Source organism: Pseudorca crassidens, chromosome 11 (genome assembly GCF_039906515.1).
Source record: "Pseudorca crassidens isolate mPseCra1 chromosome 11, mPseCra1.hap1, whole genome shotgun sequence".
NCBI lineage: Eukaryota > Metazoa > Chordata > Mammalia > Artiodactyla > Delphinidae > Pseudorca > Pseudorca crassidens.
Window position 1 is genome coordinate 58106439 of NC_090306.1, and position 12522 is coordinate 58118960.

Consider the following 12522-nt stretch of genomic DNA (forward strand, 5'->3'; position numbering starts at 1 on the left):
CCCGGAAACCAGCACTCTACTTTCCACTTCTAAGAGCTGGGCTATTTTTAGACATTTCAGATAAGTGGAATCACGCAGTATTTGTTCTTCTGTGACTGGCTTGTTTCATTCAGTGTGGTGTCCTCCAGATCATCCATGAGGTTGCATATGACAGTGTTTCCTTCTTTCTCATGGATGAATAATGTTCCATTGTATATGTATACCACATTTCCTTTATACATTCGTCTATCAATGGACACATATTGTTTCCATATCTTGGCTATGATTAATAATGCTGCAGTGAACATAAGAGTGCCACCCGTTTGAGATCCTGATTTAAGTTCTTTGGAATACATACCCAGAAATGGGATGACTGCATCATATGGTAGTTCTATTTTTAATTTTTTGAGGAATTTCCATACTGTTTTCCAAAGTGACTACACCATTTTGCACTCCCACCAAAAGGGTACAAACCTTCCAATTTCTCCACATCCTCACCAGCACTTGTTATCTCTTGTTTCGTTTCGTTTTGTTTTGTTGACAATAGCCATCCTAACAGGTACAAGGTGATAGCTCACCGTGATTTTGATCTGCATTTCCTGATGATTGGCAATGTCGAGCACCTTTTCAAGTATCTATTGCCCACTTGTATGTCTTCTTTGGAGAAACATCTATTCAAGTTCTTTGCCCATTTTTTAATCAAATTATTTGGGTTTTTTTGCTATTGAGTTGTGTGAGTTCTTTATATATTTTGGAAATTAACCTCTTATCAGATATATGCCTTGCAAATGTTTTCTCCCATTCGATAGGTTGCCTTTATAGTTACTTATTTGTTTATTGTTCATATCCCCCCAACTAGAATGATATTTTCATCTATTTAACCTTTAAAACAGACCCTGACACATAACAAGTAAAACAAATCAATCTTTGTTGGCTAAATAAAATTTTTAAGTGATCAAATTTATGGAAACACTTGGAAAGTGATATTAGATTCAATCAGCAGAATTGGAAATACAGTTGACCTTTGACCAACACAGGTTTGAATTGCATGAGTCTGCTTACATGTGGTTTTTTTTCAGTAGTAAATACTGAAGTACTACAGGATCCCACACTTGGTTGAATCTGCAGATGTGAAACTGCATATACCAAGGAACTGTGGTTACGGAGATACAGCAAATTTGGAGGGCCAACTACAATATAATAGGGGGATTTTCCATTCTGCAGGAGGGTCAGCACCCTTAACCCCACCCCCACCCCTATGTTGTTCAAGGGTCAGCTGCAATATCAATGAAATCAGGTACATATGAAAGTTCAGTATATATTTATAGCCAATCATTGATAACACTGGGAAACTAACTGATAGGAAATAGTCATTGTGGGCTACTGTGGCCACAGAAGAATCCGTAGACCCAAGGGGATCATGAAAAAAATATAGAATTGGGTGGGAAATGGAAGAATAAAGAGGGCATTGCAGCTGGACAAAGCAGCATATACAAGATCATGAAAGCAGAATAAGCTTGCCTTACAGGGGGGGCTTTTTAAAAAATGGACTAGCCTTCAAGGGAAGAATACATTTCAAGGACTAGTGAGAGATGGATTTGTAAACTCATTCAGTCACTTAGTCAACAGATGCTTACTGAGTACCTACTACATGCTGGATTTGAGTGAGGACTGGTGATAGTTGAGGGCCTGATGATGGACTCTTTGAACATCAGACTAACAATTTGGAAGATGCTTGTGCTATCCCACGGGGTTATTGTTATTTTCAAGGTTAACAAAATAGTGTACTCAGGGTGCTCTGTAAGCCATTACATTCTATGATGATATACGTCTCTATTGTTACCCAGCTGGAGATTGAAGTACTGAAAACCTCATGTTAGACCATACATTTAACCAGGTGGTCATAGACAGTATATTTCTGAAGATCATATGGTATTTCAGAATTTAGAAAGCATGGTTGTGGGGGAAGTAGAAAAGCCATAAAACAGATTAAGCACCATCAATCAATAGACCTGTTTCACGCTTTAAGAACAGAAACTGCTAGAATTAAGTGATAAACTCAGTCTTTCCCAGAATGGATCCAGACCTTTAAAAAAAACTGCTCTGAAACTAATAAAACATTCTTCTGTTACCTCACTTAAAATTGTTGGGTGGAAAATTACAAGTGACTAAAGGAAACTGATCGCTGTCTATAAGATCCAACATCTACTAGAAAAATAGAGAAAAAGCAAACCTACATCGTGTGCCTCAATGCACTCTTCTGCCGCAAATTAACCAGTTTAACAGCAAGAATCGTTTTTCTCAAAACATCTCATTACTTTTATCCTCAAAGAACTGATCATGCCTCTTTCATTCTGACAAACTTGTCAAAACCTTTGCTACATGTAATGGAAAATGCCTCATTAATTCAGCCCTGTGATTTTTGAGCCCCTACTATGTGCTGGGCTCTCATTAAAGGTTGGCAGAACAAAGAACAATGAGGCATAACCCCTCCTCTTAATGAGTTTTGATTCGGTGAGAGAGTTAGACAAGGGAGTCAAAGGTTGCAGTCTGCTGTGATAAGGGACATACTGTATTTGGCAGGTATTGTGGCAGCAAGAAGAATCCAGGGGAGGAATCTAACTAGGCTAGGGATGGGAGTAAGAATATGAGATAGATGGGTAAGCTCACAAACTATTTGGAGAAGACCTCTGTTCTCATGAGGATAGTCAGGCATGTCATCTGGAAGGAAGGGACACTTGAGCTAAGACCTGAATGAGAGGAGTCGGCTGTGCAAAGAACTGGAGAAGAACATTCCAGGGAGAGGAAGTAGCAAGTGCAAAGGCCCCAGACAGTGAACTTGGATGTTTCAGAAACAGAAGGATCAGCAAAGAGATGAGGTCAATAAGCTCACGTAGGACTTTCTACACCAGATAATAAGGTTTATTCTCAGTGCAAGGGAAGCCACTAAAAAGTATCAAACAGGAAGGGATATGCTTTGACTTACAGTTTTTAAGTTCTCTCTGGAAGCTATGTTGGGGCTAGATTCAGGGGCAGGAAGTGGGTGGAGACATTGAGACCAGTAAGATGTGAGGCTTTTGCAGAGACGCCAGTGTATACCAATAGGGGAAGGAGAAGCAGAAGGATTGCGGATGTATTTGCGAGACAGAACTGAAAGGACATGCTGGTGAATTTGGTTTGGGTATGGGAGAAGAGAATAAATCAAAGATAAACCTAGATTGTTGGCTTTAGCAGTTCAGTATGTGCTAATTTATCTTATCATAATAATAATTCATGCTTTATTGTTTTTATTATGCCCCAGTCACAGCTCTAACCACTTTACATATATTACCTCATTTAATTCTTACAAACAACACTACAAAATAGATACTATTACCATCACCCCTATTATACAGATAAGGGAAGGGAGGAAGAGAGATTAAGCTTTTAAATTTCAGCCTATGTTTGAACCCAGGCTCTACTCATTCCAGAATTTGTGTGCTTAACCATGACATTATTCTATCTTGTATTTCCAAGTTGCTGAAGACTAGAGGTTGGATGGACTTTAGAAGGTGAAACAAAATTTCTGTTTCTGACATATTATGTTGTAGATGCCTTACATGGAAATGTCAGGTACAGATTTGGATGGGTGAGTACGGAAGCCAGGGGACAGGTCAAGCTGGAGACATTAATGGAGTCATCAGCACACAGATAGTACTTAAAGCCATGGGGTTGAATTGGATATATCTAATAGCAATCTCCAATAGTTTAGAAGAACCCCCAAACCAAGTCCTGGGGTCCTCTAATTTGTAGTTTTCAGAGAGAAACTCACTTGAAAGACTGAGAAGCAGCATTCAAACGAGGTAGAAAGAAACTCAGAGGAACACGGATTCCCAGAAACTGAGAGATTAAAGTATTGGCTTGTTCTCAGCCAAGCTCTGTCCTCACGGTGGCAACATGGATGCAGTGGTTCAGCCTATAGCCTTTCAAGCTTAATACTCAAAGGAAAGAGAAACTCTTCCCAGGAAGCAAGTCCTGGGGTTCTGTCTGACTGGACCTTCTTAAATCATGGGCCCATTTCTCAATTCTACACCAATCACTGCAACTAGGGAGCTTGAAGGTAGGGTCCCATTCATGATATATGGATGAAAAGCTGGGATTCCATCATCCACTGTAGCTTGTAATTTGCGTGAAACTATCACCAGAATTTTGAAAATTACCATGGATGTAAAGTATTAGAGGGACCTGATTTCTATGAAGAGAATTCTTTCTCACCTGTTCCAAAGAATCTCAAAAGATTTTTTTACCATACGAAGGCTGCCTACACTCATGGTTGCCCATATCTAACCCTCAAATATGCCTTCTCAGTCTATGCCGCTCTAAGCCTGATCTCAAGTGGGCAGGACTCAACCATAAATAATATGGGTAAATGGAAAATAGAAAATCACCAGAGCCTCATTTCATGTCAACTGCTTTGCAAACAGTTCTATTTAAAGGAAATGTAACCACATGGTTGGGAAGCCATTTCACCCACTCTCTTGCAAGAGTTTCTATCATAGAAGAGTTTCTGTCATAGAAAGTGAGGTTAGGAACGAGCCATGGTTAGGATTTTCAACATCCTTGGCAACAAGGGCTTTCAGTTTTCTTCCCTTTCTCTCTGAATGCACCGTTCACTCTCTCACTTACTTATTCATTCAACAACAGTTTATCGAGCACCTACTTGGATAAGGCACCATTTAAGTACCGGAGACACAACAGTAAATGAATCATGCAAAAATCCCTCCTGTCATGAAACTTAAATTCTAGTAGAGGGAGACAGGTGACACTAAGTAAAAATAATATGTAAGTAAGTTATATAAGAGTGTACCATGGAGAGGGGAAAAACGGATGTGGAGGGCTATGGTAGGAGGTGTGAAATTTAAAGAGGCTGGCCACCTCTCTTAGACACTTTTTTTCTGTACCAACTACCTTTACTTAGGAAGAATTTTTTCCTAATTATTAAAAACATAAAACCAGTGACGCATGAAGACATTTCATGGAGGGGGAGGCATGCGGCCCTGGAGGACCCCAGTTTACCAGCCCTGGTTTTCAAAGGCTTCTGGGAGTGCAGGGATCAGAGTTTGTTCTTGGGAAAGTGGAGCCAGCATGACTCATCCCAAATCGGCTGGCACGATGGGCTGTCTTGTTTTGGGGGGTGGGGAGCAGATGGAATTGGGCGAAGCTTTGGACAGGAGCTGAAAAAGCAAGCTGCGGGAGTTCCTTACCCCTGGAGGACTCTGAGTCCCCACCTCTACCCTCCCACAGCAAATGCAGACACCTACATTTAGGCTGGGCTTTTCCCTCTCCCTTGCACACCCAGAGCAGCAGAGGGATGGGGTGATGCACTCCCCAGTCTCAGCTGGGGCACACAGGCAGAAGCCATCCACATTGCAGTCTCTGGCTGACAATGCGGACTTTGTCAGGGTAGAGGGGAAGCACAATGTATTATCCAGGGCATGCGTCTACTAAATTATTTGAAATGTTAAAACCAATCAAAATGTATTATTTTTAGTTAGGTTTGGGTAAGGCTTCAAACTTATTATTGAATAAATGGCCTGACATTTTGGGGGTATGTATCTCAGAAAAAGAAAATGTTGGAGTATATATAGGAAAAGATGATCTATTGAACAAGTTGTCAGAGGCATGCAAACTAAAACCACGTGATGCCACTTTCAACCATCAGCTGGCAAAAATGGAAAAATATTGATGATATCCGGTGCTAGCAAAAATGTGGGAGAAATTAACAATGGAAGAGTTGTGGGGAAATTTTGCTGGTATTTAGCATATATTCTGGGGAAAATTTGCCAGTATTTAGCATATATTCTAACCCCGCAATCTTGCTTTTAGAAAGTATTCCTATAAAAATAAAAGCACAGACCAGGATATACATACAACGATGCTTGTCACAGCCTGTTTTATATGGACAAAAAAATGAAACAACAAACTGGAATGGTTGAATAAATTATGCTGTACTCATTCCATGGAAGATTTTGTAGCTAATTAAAATGAACTTATATATAATATATACATACGTGGAAAGACATCCCTGATGTGTTAAGTGGAAAGACCTAGTTAAAATGTAGAATAAATGGTGTGATACCATTTTTATTTCTAAAAAAGGGGAAGATGTGTGTGTGTGTGTGTGTGTGTGTGTGCGTGTGTGTACATAATATGTATTATTGTTGTTGCTGATGAAAATAGAAAAATTGTGGGAAGAGCTCTAGCAAACCATCATCATTGGCTCACTTGGGAAGGTGGTGATACAGAGGTAGAACCATATAATTGTTTTTTCTTTATATGCCTTGATAGTGTTTCAGTAATGAGCCAAGATCCCAGCCACCAGCAGCAGCAGTGTTCACAGGGCTGAATGTTCCCCAGTACGTCTGCCACCAGTGTCTATGTCCCCACGGTGAACTGCAGCCACTCCTCTGCCTCTCCAGGAGAATCTCCAAGACCAGCAGGCAGGTCTAGCCCAGGCTCCTATCAAATTGCTGCTTTTGCCCTGTGTCCTAGTGTGCATGAGGCTTTGTGTGTGCCCTTTGAGAGCAAAGTTTCTATTTCCCCCAGTCCTATGGGGCTCCTGCAATTAAGGCCCACTGGCCTTCAAAGCCAAATGCTCTGGGGGCTTATCTTCCTGGTGCCGGAACCCCAGGCTGGGGAGCCTGACATGGGGCTCAGAACTCTCATTCTTGTGGGAGAACCTCTGCAATATAATTATTCTCCAGTTTGTGGGTTGCCCACCTTGGGGGTGGGTATGGGATTTGATTATATCACGAGTCTGCCCCTCCTACCCATCTCATTGTGGTTCCTTCTTTATGTCTTTAGTTGCAGGAGATCTTTTCTGGTAGGTTCCAATCTTTTTCATCCATGGTGGTTCTGCAGATAGGTGTGCTTTTGGTGTGCTCGTGAGAGGGGATGAGCTCAGGGTCTTTCTACTCTGCCATCTTGGCTGCTCTGTACTCTTCACCTTGAATTTAATTTTTCCTGCAAATTGATTTTATTGACTGTTTCCAGGAAGTGGGATACTCCCATGTCATAGTTGTGTGGCTTTTTTTTTTTTTTTTTTTTTTGCGGTACGCGGGCCTCTCACTGCTGCGGCCTCTCCCGTTGCGGAGCACACGCTCCGGACACGCAGGCTCAGCGGCCATGGCTCACGGGCCCAGCCGCTCCGCGGCATGTGGGACCTTCCTGTACCGGGGCACAATCCCATGTCCCCTGCATCGGCAGGCAGACTCTCAACCACTGCGCCACCAGGGAAGCCCGTGTGACTTTTTTTAATGGATGACCCAAGGCTTTCCTCTGCAATAAAAATGAGGCTGTTACCATTGTTCTGAAAAAAATGCTCCAGGAATTTCTTCTCTGTGGAATTCCTCTTAACAGGAACTCAGACCAAGGTTTTTGTTTCATGGGATAAAATTTCCATGATGTACTTAACGCTGCTCTTCCTAAACCCAGGCCTCCTGCAGCAGCAGTTTCTTCCAGCCCCTATTTTTATAATTTTTAAAAACCCTAATAAAGTATAAAAGAGAGAAGCAAGGGGATGACGCCGAGAAAACATGGCCCCGAGAACTCAACAAGGATTCATTATGAATAATTGCGGATTCAACTGGAAGATAGTAAGTTTTAACTATTGTAAGCACACAAAACCATGCCATTTGAGAACAGGTGGGAAAACGAAGCTGTTTACTGGAGAAGAGATTAGGTGGGAGGAGATGATGAAGCTGAGATGGAAACAAAAGGAAATGATGGATGTCTGCAAATATTTAATGTGTGGCTGCATCACCTGATATCCATTCTCCCCCCATTCACAGTATGGAACCCTCAGTTTTTAGCTGGATGCATGGCTACCCCAAATAGAGGCTGCATTTTCCACCTCTTTGCAGTTGGGTGTGACTCTAAGTTCTGGCCCTGGTCTGTGCACACACAGGGTGTATGTAACTTCCAGCTTGAACCTTTGAGTCTCCCCTCCCCCAACATACCTCCTAAGTAACCCACCTGTCCTATGGAAGATGGGTCACAATTACTCTAAACCCCAAGTTTTGGAACTAGGAAAAATATATGACAAATTTCAGGAGGGTAGATTTCAGATCAATATAAATAATTGTCTGATAGGCAAGATTATTTGGAGAGAGAGGGGGCTTTTCCAGGAGGTGGTCTTCCTTAATTGTAAGGGGTCAAGCATACGCTAGATGGGAACAGTGTTATAAAGAAGGCGCCAGTATAACACGCAAAGTTGACAATGCACTCTCACTGGTCCTTTCAAATTGTGCGATTGTATGCTCCTATGAAGTCCAAATTTCAAGGCATTTCTGTTGGCCCAAAGGAGATACTAGAATCTCACTGAAGTTTATTTTTCTGAGTCCTGGTTTACTACAAATCCGTAGAAAATGTAAAACCCTACAGTCATCCTAGGCTATTTCCTCAGCACCAATCCCTCCTCAACCAGTTGTTCACTGAGTTTTATCAGCTTTACCTCCTCAATATCTCCCAAGTCCATTTCCCTTCTCCAGCCTCACGGCCACTTTTTTTGTCCATCATTCCATTCCAAAAATACTTCCTGAATGCTTGCTATATGACAGCACCATGCTAAGCACTGAGGACATGATGCTGAATAAGACTTAGTCTGTGTCTTCGAGGAAGAGATAAGGAAGCAAATAGAAAGTTACAATACGATGTGGTAAACGTTATGCTATGCAAGAGACATAGAACACAGCCTGGGAGTTGGGGCTGGGAGGAGAGATCAAGGAAGGCTTCCTGGAAGAGGCAACACCTGAGCAGAGTCTTCAAGGCTAAATTACCTCAAACTTCACCTCCTTAGTGCAGTGTGTCCGACCTCCACCCCACTGCACCTTCTACATAGCTCCATTACTGCTTATATTCTACCGTGTGATTGTTTACCTTCCTATCTCCCTTCCTAGATCCTAAATTGCTAAAAGAAACTATGAGTTTTACTGATAATTATGACCTCAGCCATGACCACACGACTAGCAGATAGGAAGCATTCAGTAAATGTTTACAGAATTGATTGGTTTTCATTTTAGTTTTTAGTGAACAACTCTTAGTCCTAGTGAAGGAATCGATCCTCCTGACTTTTTAGGGTGTGTGGTAATCCACAGCACAGTTCCGCATCTGCTTTTGAGAGTTTCTGCTGTTCCTTCCCGTCAGCCTGACTGAGCTTTCGCTTTTTGTTCCATCCACCGTGTGTAACCTCTCGAGAAGCCTCCTTAACCGTGACTCCCATAGCTTCCCTCCCTGGGAAGCCGCGTGGACCATGGCTACCTGGACAGGGTGGGCTGACAGGACAGGAGCAGGGCTGTACTGCCATCCCAGCATCCCCTGTGGAGAGCCATAGTCATCGGCCCCATGGAATGACTGACTGGGTGAGCGTGCTTTCATACCTCCATCTCTGGAAACAATGACAGGCGCTCTGAAACCTGTTTGAAACCTAAACATCGTGGCTTGACTTCTTCTAAACTGGTCTCTGTGGGTAGGTTAAAATGATCAAGTTCGAATTTCCAACTATTTCTCTAAGTTGGACCAGAGCGAGGCAGTGGAAATTCATTACTATGCAGTGTTTCCCAGTGTCTGAAGCACACTCCACCTGGGTTTTGCAAGATGATTCTACATGGTACACTTGTGAACATGTTTTAGTTGAGAACGTATTTGTTTAAGTTGAATGACCTATTTGAATAGTCATATATGTATTTACAGTTACCTCTTATTTGGGGCAAGTAAAAAAGTATGCTGATTTAAATTCTTTGTTAATGTAAATAATAACATAGATGTTCTTAGAGGACTTGGGTTGGAAAACATTGTTATATCACAGTCTTCAAGTTTCATGCCAACCAGTGAAGATTATGGCAGCAGAAATGCCAGAGCTGAAAGAAACCTTGGAGGCTATCCAGTCCAATTTACTACTTTATTCACTTAACAAATATTTTTTGGGCACTTACCATGTATGAGGAGCAGAACTGCAGTGAATCCGAGAGGGACAGCCTAGAGGGAGAAACAGATATTAAATCTACAGAAGAATTATAATTATGACAGGTTCTGTGAAGAAGTAAAGAGTGTATGAGACCATTAACAACAGGATGATGTTTCAATAAAATCATAAAGGTTCAGGAGAAATGAAGCAGGCAGAGCAGGGCTCGGGGTAGTAGGGGCAGGCGGTGGGAGAGAAGAGAGTGTGTGAGGTCCTTTGAGGGCACGTGTCTGGAGTAAAGAAAGACCTCAGTCCCCCACTCTGCAGATATCTGTACAGATCACCCGTGGTAGCTAGTTTCAATCAGGATCCATCCAGAAACGGAGGCCCAGGAAGTGAACTAGCCTGACGTTGGTCACACACCCTAAGAGCAGCAGGGCCAAAGCCTCGGTCCATGCCCTCAAGAGCTCACACGTTCACCATGTGCTGATGTAGTGCCCCGCGTTCAGACCCTGATCTGGGTGCTGGGGACCCTCCAGAGAACAGAACAGACAAAAGTCCTGCCTCGCAGAGCCTCTATTCTGACATGGCGGAGACAGTCAATAAACAAACAAGTCAGTACAAGCACGCCAGTGCGAGAGAAGTGTTTCAGAGAAAAGTGATGAGGGCGGAGGTTGATGTTTTGTATGGATGACCTGGAGGGAGTTGGGATTAAGCGGGTCTCTGGACCACACTGAGGGCTGTGTCCACCACTCGAGTCTACTCACAGGTACTCAGGCTCGTTCTGCTCTCCCTGTGTTAAGAGCAGATTCGATGCCCTTAACTCTAATTATACGCTGTCAGACAAAACATTTTAATAGGAAACATAGTCTCCTAGGTATGACCCAGGAGGGATCTGCTAGAAGGAATCTCCTCCTATGAATGCTGAAGGGCTTGGGGATTATAGAGCACCTCGTGGGTGTTTGGGGGTATGCCGCCATTTCCCAAAATGCAGCCATCTCTGGCTCTGGTAAGGTCCAGAGTGGGACCTGTAATCAGAGGGAAGCTTTCACCCTGAGCCCACGGTGATCCCACCAAACACGGTTTCCTCCCTGTGCACAAGGACAACAGCTTCTCCCTCCTTAACTGCCTTTTCAGAATACCAGTCTTTACTCAAACACACTAAGACCACGCTTTTTCCTTTGGTATCTGAAAAACGTTTGTGAAGAGGCACCAGCACGTGGATGTTGGTTTTCTGCTCAGTGATGATGTTTAAATTCCTATTGTGCTTCAGCAGCCTTTTGACTCTTCTGGGCAAACGGAAGAATTTGGGAAACAATCCAACAAATAAAAACATTGAATCCAATCACCCCAGAGTACTGTGGAACACAGATAAAATTTTATCCTTAAGGACCTAAAGTTGGCAAATGAACATTTCACAGCCCCTCTAATACCCGGCGTCCCTCAGTAATGGAACACGTAAGAATGCTTTGTAACCAAGATGGAGACTCCCAGCTCTGTGGAAGTACGGCACAAACTCAGCTGTGAGGGTGCCTGATCCTGGAAACCACCGAGGGCCCTGAAAGTGGGGCAATGAGAGGCCGTGGGTGCACCACTTCCTCTCAGGTCCAGGGGAGAGCCAGGAGGTAGATTCCTGATCCCCAAGATGCCAGCTCTTCCAAATGTTTCTCAACAAAGAAGGCTGCCCCATTTCTGATGGCCTAGGAGCCTGCACTGGGAAGCCCTAAATCAACAGCACGAAAAGAAGACAGAGTCCCCCAGTCTCCCCACCGCCAATCCCCTCCACTCACGGCACGTTTCCCTGCCTGTGGATTTGCGTAACAATGAGGTCCCCAGTAGGATAAGACATGGAGCCGCGGAGTGTTGCTGGGGAAGGCAGAATGGAGAAAGCGCAGAGAACAAAGAGGTAATTTTGGACTATGAGATAAACCAAGAGACGATAGTCCCAGGTGAACAGACTAATGACCATGTGATTGAAAAGAACTGGATGGTGGGAAAGCAAAGTAGAGAGGAGCTTCCAAGGATGAAATCCACAAAGGCCTTCAGGAAGCCCCGCCTACTCATATCACAAAACACCAAGTCCTGGTGTTGTCTGTGCGCAGCAGAGGCACAATGGGTGCTTTGTGGAAGCAAACTGGCCATCACACAAATTGCTGTCTGAAACTGCCCGTGCCTACAATGCCGAGGCAGGATCCGTTTAATGCAAAACAATGGTCAGGCAATATGACTCATTCAGCTGAAGGGCTAGCTGTGTGGGTAAGGTTTTTAGATAGTAAGGGAAGTTTCCTGTGGTGAACTCTGAGCGGCCATTCAGACTTCTATTTGGCCTCCACCAACTTTCTTAATTGTATGGCGCCCGGAAGGAACATAATCACGTCGGCATCACTTCAACTTGGTGCATTGTAGTCTGTGTAGCTTGGGTTATCTGTCAAAGGTGTTTCTAGTAAACCATTCCAAGCAGTTAGTTTACATGTGTGTCCTATTTGATTTGATCTGGTAGTTACCCATTGTACTCAAGGAAATTCTAGCATACTGTCCTAAAAAGGACATCCAGGAGAAAGAAACACAGCTTATTTCATTAAAATCAAAATCTATTAGGGGCT